Source organism: Pristiophorus japonicus, unplaced genomic scaffold (assembly GCF_044704955.1).
Source record: "Pristiophorus japonicus isolate sPriJap1 unplaced genomic scaffold, sPriJap1.hap1 HAP1_SCAFFOLD_3156, whole genome shotgun sequence".
NCBI classification, from domain to species: Eukaryota; Metazoa; Chordata; class Chondrichthyes; family Pristiophoridae; genus Pristiophorus; species Pristiophorus japonicus.
The window spans coordinates 10,001-19,402 of record NW_027252951.1 but is presented as its reverse complement, the minus strand read 5'-3'; positions in this window follow the sequence as shown (position 1 = coordinate 19,402).

Here is a 9,402-nt window from a genome sequence, read left to right as displayed (position 1 = left end):
CCCCCCTCTCTCTCTCTCTTCCGCCCCCTCTCTCTTCCGCCCCCTCTCTCTCTCTTCCCCCCCTCTCTCTTCCCCCCCCTCTCTCCCCCCCCACCCTCTCTCTCCCTCCCCCCCTCTTCCCTCCACTATTTTGAAGAAGAGCAGGGGGAGTGCTCCCCAGTATCCTGGGGTCAATCTACGTAACAAAAAAAACAGATTAGCTGGGTCATCACGTTGGGGGATGTGTGTGTGGGAGCTTGCTGTGCGCCAGTGGGCTGCCGCGTTTCCCACATTGCAGCGTGCAGGCCCCAACCTGCGTGAGAACTTCAGCGGCAGGTCGGGGCCATGGAAGGAGTGGCGAGTGTGGCAGTGTACCACAGAAAGGTGCAGCACGAGCTGGTGCACGAGGGCGACAGCAGCGAAGAGAGACGTCACCATAACCCAGGTCGGTGATTGGAGCGTGGGCAGGTACAGCAGGAGAGGCGAGAGTTCGGGGCACAGGAGAGGCGAGGGCCCCAGGGGCAGCACGGGCCAGCCCACACTGTGCGATATGTGCGCGCACTGGGTCCGTGCAGCAGAGCTGGTCTCCAGTCGTCCTGGTTAACCCTTGCCCCTGGACCAAGACCTTGCTCTGTCAAGCCCCGTGTGGTGGCTGGTGTGCAACGGTCACCCCACGTTAAAACAATCCACCCACAGGCATCTTCCACCCTTCAGGATGTAGTTCGGGATCTGGAATATTAGCCTCGTGGCCGAGAGCGTGCAGAAACCAAGCGCAGGCAGCGGAAGGAGCGTGCGGCAAACCAGTCCCACCCTCCCCTTCCCTCAACGTCTATCTGTCCCACCTGTGACAGGGACTGTGGTTCCTGTATTGGGCTGTTCAGCCACCTGAGAACTCATTGTTAGAGTGGAAGCAAGTCTTCCTCGATTCCGAGGGATTGCCTATGATGATGACAATTACAAGTACTTCATTGGCTGTAAAGTGCTTTAAGCATTGGAGTACTGCGTGCAGTTTTGGTTTCCATATTTACGAAAGGATATACTTGCTTTGGAGGCAGTTCAGAGAAGGTTCACTCGGTTGATTCCGGAGATGAGGGGGTTGACTTATGAGGAAAGGTTGAGGAGGTTGGGCCTCTACTCATTGGAATTCAGAAGAATGAGAGGTGATCTTATGGAAACGTATAAGGTTATGAGGGGGCTCGACAAGGTGGATGCAGAGAGGATGTTTCCACTGATGGGGGAGACTAGAACTAGGGGGCATGGTCTTAGAATAAGGGGCCACCCATTTAAAACTGAGATGAGGAGGAATTTCTTCTCTCAGAGGGTTGTAAATCTGTGGAATTCTCTGCCCCAGAGAGCTGTGGAGGCTGGGTCATTGAATATATTTAAGGCGTAGATAGACAGTTTCTTAACTGATAAGGGGATAAGGGGCGGGCAGGGAAGTGGAGCTGAGTCCATGATCATAGAAACATAGAAAATAGGTGCAGGAGTAGGCCATTCGGCCCTTTGAGCCTGCACCACCATTCAATATGATCATGGCTGATCATTCCCTCAGTACCCCATTCCTGCTTTCTCTCCATACCCCTTGATCCCTTTAGCCGTAAGGGCCACATCTAACTCCCTTTTGAATATATCCAACGAACTGGCCCCAACAACTTTCTGTGGTAGAGAATTCCACAGGTTCACAATTCTCTGGGTGAAGAAGTTTCTCCTCATCTCGGTCCTAAATGGCTTACCCCTTATCCTTAGACTGTGACACCTGGTTCTGGACTTCCCCAACATCGGGAACATTCTTCCTGCATCTAACCTGTCTAAACCCATCAGAATTTTAAACATTTCTCTGAGGTCCCCTCTCATTCTTCTGAACTCCAGTGAATACAAGCCCAGTTGATCCAGTCTTTCTTCATATTTCAGTCCCACCATCCCAGGAATCAGTCTGGTGAACCTTCGCTGCACTCCCTCAATAGCAAGAATGTCCTTCCTCAGATTAGGAGACCAAAACTGAACACAATATTCCAGGTGTGGCCTCACCAAGGCCCTGTACAACTGCAGTAAGACCTCCCTGCTCCTATACTCAAATCCTCTCGCTATGAAGGCCAACATGCCATTTGCCTTCTTCACCGCCTGCTGTACCTGCATGCCAACTTTCAATGACTGATGTACCATGACACCCAGGTCTCGTTGCACCTCCCCTTTTCCTAATCTGTCACATTCAGATAATATTCTGCCTTCCTGTTTTTACCACCAAAGTGGATAACCTCACATTTATCCACATTATACTGCATCTGCCATGCATTTGCCCACTCACCTAACCTATCCAAGTCACCCTGCAGCCTCTTAGCGTCCTCCTCATAGCTCACACCGCCACCCAGCTTAGTGTCATCTGCAAACTTGGAGATATTACACTCAATTCCTTCGTCTAAATCATTAATGTATATTGTAAATAGTTGGGGTCCCAGCACTGAGCCCTGCGGCACTCCACTAGTCACTGCCTGCCATTCTGAAAAGGACCCGTTTATCCCGACTCTCTGCTTCCTGTCTGCTAACCAGTTCTCTATCCACGTCAACACATTACCCCCAATAACATGTGCTTTAATCGTATTAAATGGCGGAGCAGGCTCGAGGGGCCGAATGGCCGACTCCTGCTCCTATTTCTTATGTTCTTATGAGACATCCGGTGGTCGTGTAAAAGTTTGCGTGGGGTAGATTGTGGGAGGCCGGCCAGGAGCGCAGCGCGTTGGAATAGTCAAGTCTGGAGGGAACAGAGGCACGGATGAGGGCTTCAGCAGCGGATGAGCTGAGGCAGGGGGCGGAGACGGGCGATGTTACGGGGGGTGAGTTTTGGTTTGAATCGTTTCGAACGACAGTTATTTGCAGTGCATGGAAAGTTCAAAGTTGGACTCTGAGATGAGAATTTGTTGAACGAACGACAGGTGTACAGGGCAAAGTTCCTGCTCGATTGCCGATCGGAGTTCGATAAACTTTGCTGGTATTCTGGTCTTTCATAGAAACATAGAAAATAGGTGCAGGAGCAGGCCATTCGGCCCTTCGAGCCTGCACCGCCATTCAATGAGTTCATGGCTGAACATGCAACTTCAGTACCCCATTCCTGCTTTCTCGCCATACCCCTTGATCCCCCGAGTAGTAAGGACTATATCTAACTCCTTTTTGAATATATTTCGTGAATTGGCCTCAACAACTTTCTGTGGCAGAGAATTCCACAGGTTCACCACTCTCTGGGTGAAGAAGTTTCTCCTCATCTCGGTCCTAAATGGCTTCCCCCTTATCCTTAGACTGTGACCCCTGGTTCTGGACTTCCCCAACATCGGGAACATTCTTCCTGCATCTAACCTGTCTAAACCCATCAGAATTTTAAACATTTCTCTGAGGTCCCCTCTCATTCTTCTGAACTCCAGTGAATACAAGCCCAGTTGATCCAGTCTCTCCTCATATGTCAGTCCTGCCATCCCGGGAATCAGTCTGGTGAACCTTCGCTGCACTCCCTCAATAGCAAGAATGTCCTTCCTCAGGTTAGGAGACCAAAACTGAACACAATATTCCAGGTGTGGTCTCACCAAGGCCCTGTACAACTGCAGTAAGACCTCCCTGCTCCTATACTCAAATCCTCTCGCTATGAAGGCCAACATACCATTTGCCTTCTTCACCGCCTGCTGTACCTGCATGCCTACCTTCAATGACTGATGTACCATGACACCCAGGTCTCGTTGCACCTCCTCTTTTCCTAATCTGATAGGATAGGAGGCTCCGCAGCATAGGAGTCAGCAGAGTGAGAGTGGGGAGGTGGGTTGTCGTAAACCACAGCTCACCCACTGAGTCAGGAAGTTGTGGGTTCGAATCCCACACTGCAGGAACTTAAGCACATAGATCTTGGCAGACACTCCCAGTGCAGTACTGAGGGAGCGCCGTACTGCGCTGTCGGAGGGGCAGTACTGAGGGAGCGCCGCACTGTCGGAGGGGCAGTACTGAGGGAGCGCCGCACTGTCGGAGGGGCAGTACTGAGGGAGCGCCGTACTGCGCTGTCGGAGGGGCAGTACTGATGGAGTGCCGCACTGTCGGAGGGGCAGTACTGAGGGAGTGCCGTACTGCGCTGTCGGATGGGCAGTACTGAGGGAGTGCCGTACTGCGCTGTCGGAGGGGCAGTACTGAGGGAGTGCCGTACTGCGCTGTCGGAGGGGCAGTACTGAGGGAGTGCCGTACTGCGCTGTCGGAGGGGCAGTACTGATGGAGTGCCGCACTGTCGGAGGGGCAGTACTGAGGGAGTGCCGTACTGCGCTGTCGGAGGGGCAGTACTGATGGAGTGCCGCACTGTCGGAGGGGCAGTACTGAGGGAGTGCCGTACTGTCGGAGGGGCAGTACTGAGGCAGCGCCGCACTGTCGGAGGGGCGGTACTGAGGGAGCGCCGCACTGTCGGAGGGGCAGTACTGAGGGAGCGCCGCACTGTCGGAGGGGCAGCACTGAGGCAGCGCCGCACTGTCGGAGGGGCAGTACTGAGGGAGCGCCGCACTGTCGGAGGGGCAGTACTGAGGCAGCGCCGCACTGTCGGAGGGGCAGTACTGAGGGAGTGCCGCACTGTCGGAGGGGCAGTACTGAGGGAGTGCCGCACTGTCGGAGGGGCCGTACTGAGGGAGCGCCGCACTGTCGGAGGGGCAGTACTGAGGGAGCGCCGCACTGTCGGAGGGGCAGTACTGAGGGAGCGCCGCACTGTCGGAGTTGTCGTCTTTCGGATGAGACGTTAAACCGAGGCCCCTCTGCCCTCTCGGATGGATGTAAAAGATCCCATCGCCACTATTTGGAAGAAGAGCAGGGGGAGTTCTCCCCGGTGTCCTGGGGCCAATATTTATCCCTCGACCAACATCACTAAAACAGATGATCTGGGTCATTATCACATCGCTGTGTGTGGGAGCTTGCTGTGCGCTAATTGGTGTTTCCCACATTACAACAGTGACTACACTCCAAAAGTACATCATTGGCTGTAAAGCGCTTTGGGACGTCCCGGTGGTCATGAAATTCGATATATAAATGCAAGTCTTGCTCTCCGTGCCTTTGTTACCTCCAGACTTGACCATTCCAACGTACTGCGCTCCTGGCCGGCCTCCCACGTTCTACCCGACGTAAACTAGAGGTGATCCAAAACTCGGCTGCCCCCCGTGTCCTAACTCACACCCAGTCCCACTCACCCATCACCCCCTGTGCTCACTGACTCCGTGTCCTAACTCACACCCAGTCCCACTCACCCATCACCCCCTGTGCTCACTGACCCAGTGTCCTAACTCGCACTGAGTCCCGGTCACCCATCACCCCCTGTGCTCACTGACCCCATGTCCTAACTCGCACTGAGTCCCGCTCACCCATCACCCCCTGTGCTCACTGACCCCGTGTCCTAACTCGCACTGAGTCCCGCTCACCCATCACCCCCTGTGCTCACTGACCCAGTGTCCTAACTCGCACTGAGTCCCGCTCACCCATCACCCCCTGTGCTCACTGCCCCGTGTCCTAACTCACACCGAGTCCCGCTCACCCATCACCCCCTGTGCTCGCTGACCTACATTGGCTCCCGGTTAAGCAACGCCTCGATTTCAAAATTCTCATCCTTGTTTACAAATCCCTCCATGGCCTCCTCGCCCCCTCCCTATCTCTGTAACCTCCTCCAGCCCCACACCCCTCCCTATCTCTGTAACCTACTCCAGCCCCTACACCCCTCCCTATCTCTGTAAGCCCCTACACCCCTCCCTATCTCTGTAACCTCCTCCAGCCCCTACACCCCTCCCTATCTCTGTAAGCCCCTACACCCCTCCCTATCTCTGTAACCTCCTCCAGCCCCTACACCCCTCCCTATCTCTGTAACCTCCTCCAGTCCCTACACCCCTCCGTATCTCTGTAACCCCCTCCAGCCCCACAACCCCCCCGAGATCTCTGCACTCCTCTAATTCTGCCCTCCTGACCGTCCATGATTATAATCGCTCCACCATCGGTGGCCGTGCCTTCTGTTGCCTGGGCCCCAAACTCTGGAACTCCCTCCCCTAATACACGGTTGAGAATGGGAGTCAAGTGGGAATTTTAATACTGAGATTGAAAGATTTTTGTTGGGTAATGGTAACAGCTCGAGGGGCTGAATGGCCTCCTCCTGTTCCTAATGTAACAGGCTCGAGGGGCTGAATAGGCCTCCTCCTGTTCCTGATGTAACAGGCTCGAGGGGCTGAATGGCCTCCTCCTGTTCCTAATGTAACAGGCTCGAGGGGCTGAACGGCCTCCTCCTGTTCCTAATGTAACAGGCTCGAGGGGCTGAACGGCCTCCTCCTGTTCCTAATGTAACAGGCTCGAGGGGCTGAATGGCCTCCTCCTGTTCCTAATGTAACAGGCTCGAGGGGCTGAATGGCCTCCTCCTGTTCCTAATGTAACAGGCTCGAGGGGCTGAATGGGCCTCCTCCTGTTCCTAATGTAACAGGCTCGAGGGGCTGAATGGGTCTCCTCCTGTTCCTATAAGTCTGGAGCGTGTTTTGCTGAATACTGGGAGCTAACTATATGCCGATGTCGGGAGTCGAGTGGACTGTGGTCTGAGGGTCATTCTCTCCGTGGCCAGCCCCAGTCCAGCAAAACGTTCCAGAACATTCTGTCCAGTGACCGTTTCCGTGGAACAGTGTCCAACTCACTCCATTTACAGACAGGAATGGGTTTCTCTCTCTCTATCTCTCTCTCTCCCTCCCACTTTCTCTCCCTCCCTCTTTCTATATCCCCGCCCCCCTTGCTCTCTCTCCCCACCCCTCGCTCTCTCTCTCCCCCTCGCTCTCTCTCTCCCCCTCGCCCCGAGGAAGATTTGCCGCAGAGTACAGGCTGTAAATCACTAACTGCGCCAGTTTTGGATTCAATGGCCTCTGGCCCTGTCTCCATATTTCTTGTATATTAAGCTGAAACCTTGGCTTTTATTGCTGCTGCGCTATATAACTGCGACAGCGACTGATAACACGGGGCAGCTCATTAGCGAATCCCGGCGTCAGCGTTTACCGGCGGGGATAGGTCGGGAGAGTGGGTGGTAATGTACAGGGTCTGTCGACCTTTCACCTCCCAGCTCTCGGTTCCCAGTTAACCCTCCGCACTTTTTCCCTCCCTGTCCCCTGTCCCCTGTCGGAAGTGCAGTACTGAGGGAGCACCGCACTGTCGGAGGGGCAGTACTGAGGGAGTGCCGCACTGTCGGAGGGGCAGTACTGAGGGAGTGCCGCACTGTCGGAGGGGCAGTACTGAGGGAGTGCCGCACTGTCGGAGGGGCAGTACTGAGAGAGCGCCGCACTGTCGGAGGGGCAGTACTGAGAGAGCGCCGCACTGTCGGAGGGGCAGTACTGAGAGAGCGCCGCACTGTCGGAGGGGCAGTACTGAGGGAGCACCGCACTGTCGGAGGGGCAGTACTGAGGGAGCGCCGCACTGTCATAGGGGCAGTACTGAGGGAGCGCCGCACTGTCGGAGGGGCAGTACTGAGGGAGCGCCGCACTGTCGGAGGGGCAGTACTGAGGGAGCGCCGCACTGTCGGAGGGGCAGTACTGAGGGAGTGCTGCACTGTCGGAGGGGCGGTACTGAGGGAGCGCCGCACTGTCGGAGGGGCAGTACTGAGGGAGCGCCGCACTGTCGGAGGGGCGGTACTGAGGGAGCGCCGCACTGTCGGAGGGGCGGTACTGAGGGAGCGCCGCACTGTCGGAGTTGCCGTCTTTCGGATGAAACGTTAAACCGAGGCCCCGTCTGCCCTCTCGGGTGGATGTAAAAGATCCCGGGGCCACTATTTGGAAGAAGAGCAGGGGGAGTTCTCCCCGGTGTCCTGGGGCCAATATTTATCCCTCGACCAACATCACTAAAACAGATGATCTGGGTCATTATCACATCGCTGTGTGTGGGAGCTTGCTGTGCGCTAATTGGCGTTTCCCACATTACAACAGTGACCGCACTCCCAAAGTACTTCATTGGCTGTAAAGCACTTTGGGACGTCCGGTGGTCGTGAAAGGCGATATATAAATGTAAAATCTTTTTTTTTATGGTTTTGTGATGCTGGAGTATTTTGGGGGCGAAATCCTTCGACACAAATCCTCCTATCCCCTCCCTCTCTGTCCCCGTGAAGCTGCAGTTTAATTTCTCTCTGCCTTCCAGCCCGGTTGGGGTATGTACCACCACGACAGAAAATCTGTTGCCGGTCTTATCGGGGAACGCGCAAACGCAAATCGCTCAACGTCGCTGTTGAAGCAGCTGTCACGGGCAGGACAGAACCCTCGATGTGAGCCTTCGGTCGGGGAATCTCTCCGTGCTCCGAAATCAAAGTAGGCAGTGTTGGTGAGGGGCAATGGGGGGACGGGGGGGGTCTGTGGGGGCTGTTACCATCAACTAAACTGCAAGTGGTGACCGAGAATGCTGTATGTCTGTTCCCCCACACCCAGCCGTTCATCCCTCGCTTCTTGACAGAATTATAGTTCAGTAACTGTGAAATCTATTCCAGCCAAGGGGATGTGTCTGTGTATCTGTGTGCGTGTCTCTGTCTGTGTGTACACCTGTCTGTATAATCCCACTGCCCCGCTCTCTCCCCATAGCCCTGTATCATTCCCCAAACTAATCCCACTGCCCCGCTCTCTCCCCATAGCCCTGTATCAATCCCCAAACTAATCCCACTGCCCCGCTCTCTCCCCACAGCCCTGTATCATTCCCCAAACTAAACCCACTGCCCCGCTCTCTCCCCATAGTCCTGTATCAATCCCCAAACTAATCCCACTGCCCCGCTCTCTCCCCCATAGTCCTGTATCAATCCCCAAACTAATCCCACTGCCCCGCTCTCTCCCCACAGCCCTGTATCATTCCCCAAACTAAACCCACTGCCCCGCTCTCTCCCCACAGCCCTGTATCATTCCCCAACTAATCCCATTGCCCCGCACTCTCCCCACAGCCCTGTATCAATCCCCAAACTAATCCCACTGCCCCACTCTCTCCCCATAGTCCTGTATCAATCCCCAAACTAATCCCACTGCCCCGCTCTCTCCCCCATAGTCCTGTATCAATCCCCAAACTAATCCCACTGCCCCGCTCTCTCCCCATAGCCCTGTATCAATCCCCAAACTAATCCCACTGCCCCACTCTCTCCCCATAGCCCTGTATCAATCTCCAAACTAATCCCACTGCCCCACTCTCTCCCCATAGCCCTGTATCAATCCCCAAACTAATCCCACTGCCCCGCTCTCTCCCCATAGCCCTGTATCAATCCCCAAACTAATCCCATTGCCCCGCACTCTCCCCACAGCCCTGTATCAATCCCCAAACTAATCCCACTGCCCCGCTCTCTCCCCATAGCTCTGTATCAATCCCAAACTAATCCCACTGCCCCGCACTCTCCCCACAGCCCTGTCTCAATCCAAAGATATGACACGGGTCAACCATTTT